We start from the raw sequence: 6,463 nt of genomic DNA on the forward strand, positions 1-6,463 counted from the left end.
GGTGCGAAATAATCTTCATTTTGAGACCACGATAGTCCAGGTTGATTGAAATCACCGCATAAGACAAACAAATCCCTATCTTTCATGCGAGATTGTATTAATGTAATTGTATTGAAGAATGAGTCTAACGTGTCAGTATTCGAGCTGAGGTTTGGAGGTAAATACACACCACCAACAAAGAGTGAGTGACCGTTCAGTTTAATTTGAATCCATAAAAGTTCTAATGAGCATTGGGATACTTCAATGTGCAGCGACAAGAGCTTAGCGGAACAGGCAATGAGTACACCACCGCCGCGAGAGCAGGTACTGTTAGCGCTTGAACGATCACAACGATAGACGGTATACTTTCGGTCACAGAAGAGGGATGAAGGAATCGAATCGTCCAGCCATGTCTCAGTTAGTATTATGACATCATAACTCGCAACTTCGAGAGAGATGCGAAGATCCGAAAGTTTGGTTTTGAGACCGCGAGTGTTTTGATAGTAAAATTTTAACGGAGATTTAGAGTGCGAGTGTGTAAGTAGTGTTACTATTGCTGCTGTGATGATCGAGGAGGTGACGTCGAGACTGCAGTGTTGTTGGTGGAGGCAGTATTGTTGTTGTTTGTTTCCATATGAATGTGGATGTTGGTGGTGTATTTGTTGGTGCTGTAGTGGTAGTGGTTAGGAGATTTGCCGACAATGTAGAAATAGGAGCATTCCTACGATCCGTGAACTCTTTGAAGACAGTTCCGATCGGCCACGATGAGCATAATAATGCTTTCTCCTTATAATCCGGCGACAAACCGACTTTAAACGAAGAGAAAGTCAGAGTGCGGACATCGCGGTTAAGTGGCACCAGCTTAAAAACGGTGACATCCTCGATGCCGATTTGCTCCTTGACGAAAGTCTAAATTATGATATGTAAATTATGATCTAAATTATGATACATATGATACAATTATGATACAGATATGATACAAAAATCAGATCGTTAGGAGATCTTTTGGAATTTTATTTTTGAATAATAGTTACGTTACAAAAGTTTAAACTTTATACCTCTGATATTGGCCTCCGGTATTTGCAAAATTTTCATAGTTTTGTAGCAAACTAACAAAACTCAGTACGCAAAAATAATGGCAAAAACTGACCATGACTAACTGCGTTGGTATATCCAATACAAAGTAGTAAATTTTGTAACGTAAAGTTGATATTGATTATCATTTTGATTATTAATATTTTTGAGATGGTATTGATTGTACACTGCATTTACGTACGTTAGAAACAGTGAATTCTGAATTCTTTTGATGCTGTCCAAAGTCCATACATTACTACAGATCGGTTTGTCCAGGTCCACCTGTACTTTTTCTAATCACGGGGTCCTTTCCGTTTTAAGTTGGTAGGCTGAAATGTCAGCCAGTCAGCTGTTTGCATTGAACTCGAATCTAATTCTAGCATTGAGGCTAGAATAATCTAGACTGAAATTTGCAGGGTAGTTTTGTGCGTGGTTTTGTATGGAGTGTTTACATGATTTCAGCCTCCAACTGTCAAACTCCATACAAAAAACTGACTAGAATCGTGAAGGGCTCCCACATAAGTTTTGGGCTCATAAGGCTGCCTCATGGACTGTTTGAGATCGTTTGTAACATCATATCAAAAGTATCACTTGTTTGTGCTGACATCTGAATTCATCTGATTTCTAAAAGTCTTGCAGAAGTATAATGTTCTAAGCTGCAACCATACCTAAAGAGGGGTTCGATCTTTCCCAAAACATGTGAGAGGTTGTGTTTTTAATTCCAGTTGGTTGAGTGATCTTGTTAATTTTTCCAAGTTTTTTTTTTCTTATATTGTCTAAATTGGTGGCTAAACAATAGAAAAAGTAATGTTCCAAAACAACAGATGAGTAAGACATTCACGATTTAAAGAAATGTTTATCAAATATTTTTTATTAACAAATTTATTCATTGGGAAGGGTATAAAAGAATTTTCATTAATTTCAAACCATTTTACTAAAATTATACGAATCGAATGCTCATTTTCATTAAAATAAATATGTTTCGTTTTCCTTCTATAATTCGAAGACATAATGCATGGTCTGACAATTAGTAAAGAAACCTGCGAAGTTGAAAATCTCTTCATACTTCAGGAGTTCGGATTTGACTGGCATGTACTATTGAAGCAGAAATATGCTTCTACAAATAAATTTTGGCCCATGCTATCGACCTCGCAGGCCTCATTTAGCCAGCGGGCTACCAGGTTGATATATTTTATCTACAGATAAGAATAGGAGTATTACAGTTTAAAAAAAACTGATGCACACAATCAAAAATTGGTCCGTTGGAGGCAAACATCAACGGCATCGACTGCGTTACATCTCTTGAGCATGTCATGTTTGAGTATTTTTACTTAAATTAATGTCATATCCACAAAGTGTTTCACATTGAGCCACAAAACAAGGTTTTATATGAATCACAAACATAGTTAAACTAATACCCATAGCTCATGTTTTACTTTGTTTTACATTTGTATCGTTTTAAGCTGCGTCTAATTGAACTAAAACCACAACAAAGCAATTTCATTTGATGTTTCCATATCTAACGTTTGTAAAACATCACTGTAGGAGTCGAATGAAAGATATCCACTTCATGTTCATGGTGAAAGAAAGTTTCCACAAGTTTGAACCGTTTGTTTAACGCTACCTTAATTTTCAATTCACACCCAGAACTCCACAAACGCCAACCCATCACGCCCAGAAAATTAAGATATACTGTCTACTGACGGACACGCTTCGGGCAATCGTACGTCAAGGCAATGCACCCACACATTATGACTTTCCCTGCCCTGCCCTGCCCAGACAGCAGCTTTCGCACACTTTTGCATGGTCAAATTTGGGCGATAATTTCACAATTTTGCCATCGCTACCATGTGGGACGCTCGGACGAAACCCACATGGAGCGTCAGAGAGTTGCAAAAAAAGAGAATAGAACCCCCACTTGGACTAGCTAGGGTGAGAATGGTAAATAAATTTCCAACGTACCATCTTACGGATGAGGTAAAGCGGTCGCGATGCTTGCTGCATGTGTGTGTGTGTGTGTGTGCCATGCCCTATCACGGTACAGTGAAAGCGGAAAAGCTTGCCACAGCTTGCACATAAATCCTGGCCCAGCGGCGGAACCATGTCTGCCCGTTCGGGGTCTGTGCAAAATGTGAAGATCTTTCCTGGTTTGGGAGAGAAAAAGAGAAATATGAGTATCAAGCCACACACAAACAAAAAAAACTGGAAAAGTGATTACGAATCGAAGCAACAAAAAATGCAATCTTGTTAAAACTCTATCCAAAAAAATGCCCAGCAAGTGGTGCAAATGAAAGCGAACTAAGTGAAAAGGATAAAAGCCCGAACCCCCCGGTACGACTGGCGCAAGTGGGTGGTTTCGTCTGGTGAAATTAACACACGCGTTCGAATGTGTTCGAATTCGGCGATTGCGTATGACGATTTTGGCGAACAATTTCGCGAACCGCGTACGAAGCAAAACGAGTGCAAAAGCATTGTGCAACCGTATCGTACGTGACGCGTACGTGGGTTCAATGTTCTCCTTTTTTTGTATGCATTTGTGTGGTCACTTTTCCACACTGTACCGTAGCACCCGCGCGCGGTGACCCACAAACGAGTGAGTGGAAATATTTGCACAGCAAGAAAAGCTCGTTTCATAGCATTCGCTCGTTGTTCATTTTCTGGTTTTTCTCTCTTTGCATGTCTAGATGTTTAGATTATTCGGCGAATTTCGCACTTGGACGAAATGTTTAAATTCATTTTTGTATCAAAAGAGCTTAGTTGGGATTAGGCTACGGGGAGAGAAAATGCTGCTTACAGTATTAAAAGTACGATTTTGTTGCGCAGTTTGCATACATTGCAATATTTGTGCGCCTAATTGTATGCAATAGTGTCCCATAAAACCCTTTTGCTGTCTTCTTGGTGAGTAGTTATGAGCACATTATCAACTTTTTAACCTGATCCTACAGTATATAATATTAAATTGCAGTGAAACTTATAATTAGAACGCATTTCTAGGCATTCATATTTCATTCGGAATCGTGTTTCATTTTTAATGATTTCGCCGTAAGATAAATCCCATAAGGAACCATATTATTTTACACACATTCACCGTGCTCACCATTTATCGCACTTCTTGGTAAATAATATCACACGCGCCGGACCATTTTCCACGTCCAGCATCCGTTTCCGACGATTTGCTCCGCCAGACATGGTGATTTCCTGCCTCCTCACGGCGCCAAAGAGGAAAATAAGTAAAGGTAAAAATGAGAAAATTATTCATCCTTGAAATTTACTTTATGCTCCGTTTGCGTTCAGCAAGCGCCATCCGAGCCACCACCACCACCACCACTACCTTGCACACGGGGACAAAACCTCAACTGCTCCCCAAGAGTGCTTCACTGGTGTCATTTCCGGTTTCAGTTTCGATGATCCATCAGCTCAACGCCCTGCCATTCCCCCATCCGACAGGGAACTGGACAGCTGTGTAGAGAAAGAGAGAGAGAAACAGAGAAAGAAAGACGGAGAGAGAGACAGAGAGAGAGAGAGAGAAAGACAGAAAAGCCTCCACCCTAAAGCGTGGTGGGAATTAATCCGATCCGGTGCTTAACAGGATCATTGTCAATGTCCGCCGAGGCTTAGCCCGGTATTGAGAGTGGCGAAAAGCGAAGACAAAAAAAACGCTACAAAGCTCCGTCTCCAGCTCCCTTACCCCGGGGGGATTTTTCAGTACATGCGCCGTCACCGGCGAAGCGGCGGTGCGTCATCCTGGAGTACATTTCGTCAGAAAGCCATTACCATATTTCTAATGCGGATGCGTTTCCGTTTCGTGCAGTTCGGGAAAAGTTGTGGCCTGCTTTTGCCCGAGGTGCGTTTTTCGTCCACGTCGTCATCGTCGTCGTCGTCGGTTAAAATAAAAGCTTTTTCAAGAGTTTCAGTGCGGGTGAGGTTGAGGCGAAACGTAAAGTTTCGCAGCGATGGGTTTAAGCAAAAGTTTTATGAAATTAAGCTTCATCGCTTTCCATCCCATTTCCCTGCTAGCTGCAGGTTCCGGTGGACAATGCAAACGCTTGCCACGGAACTTAAACAGTACAATGGCCGAGCGTTGCTAAATGAACAGAGGGAAAATCTTTTTGCAAAGTTTCGCATCGTGCCGATGACGAGTTTGCCTCGATAACAACAAAGGGAGCTGGTCAGCGCACTGGGGAATCACGCTTGGAGAAAAAAGTTTTTGTTTGACTTTTGTGTGTTGGAAGGAAGATTTAATGCTGCACTTGTTTTGCCGCTTGCCGTTAACTGGTTTTTGAGAAGTGTCTGTTCTTGCAGCAGCATTTTCACTTCAAACGTTTTGTTGTGTTTGTTTTTGCTATTCATCAGTTTCTTCTCATTGTTTGAAGTTCTAAATTAGTTAAAAACGGATGAGCAATTTATTAGTAGACCAGATCCAAAAAATAACCTGAAGCAATATCCTCACACCATTCTGCAAAGGTTTGCAGTTGCCCTCTATGCAATCGCAATAAGCAGCATCGTTTGAATGCAATGCTAGATGAACGTTCGCATAAGCTTCGGTGGATGATTGAGACAACTTAAAGCACCGAAAGCAATCCAGTCGAACGTAATCGGAAATTTAATTTTACGAGCTCAAACAATTTCATCCCGCCCGAGCGACGAACCCTCACAGTTCCAACCCATGGTCTGCTCTCATCTGCTCTCATGCAAGGTAATGTATGAATTTTCATTAACTCGGTTTGTGGCATTCGCAGTAGAACGATTGCACCTTTCCCGAGAACCGAGCGGAAAAGCGTACGAGTGCCACACATTCTGGTACGGTGCAATCACTCCCTTTGCTCCATTCCGTGCTCGGTGCCGTGTCTCATCTGCAACCGAACGGTGGCTGCAACACTATTATTGAAAACCCATAAACCGCTGGCCAAAATGATGTGAGAGTGAGAGAGAGGTGTAAGCACAAAGTAGCAACCGGCAGCTCGGCATTATCTCGCAAGAAAGGAGCATCAGCATCAGGGATGAGGAGGATGAAAAATAGAAACCACAGAACCCCAATACATCTCATACGACCTCTGTTTGCATCTTCTCGTGTCCAACCAGGTACTTTGTGCCATCTTGCAAGTCAGTTTGGCTAGAAGCTAAGCCGGAGTTAGGACCGTCTTTAAGTTCGAAGTCTGGGCGGTGTTGTTTTTTTTTTGTCTTAAGATTTATGCACCGACATTTTGCTGCCAGCATGGAATGTCTGTTGAGGATAATGTCTGTTTGAGGTTTATCGATTGCAATATACAATGTGAACGGCTTTGGCACGGTGCAGGTGCTTGTTTTATCTGTACTTTATGTTGAAGAATATTTAGAATCGGAAACAAAAACTAGAACAAAGAGCCAGTGTTCATTTAAGTGTGTTGAGTCCATAGAGAGAAGAACGGTT

The sequence above is a fragment of the Anopheles gambiae genome, chromosome 2 (genome assembly GCF_943734735.2).
Source record: "Anopheles gambiae chromosome 2, idAnoGambNW_F1_1, whole genome shotgun sequence".
Taxonomy (NCBI): Eukaryota; Metazoa; Arthropoda; class Insecta; order Diptera; family Culicidae; genus Anopheles; species Anopheles gambiae.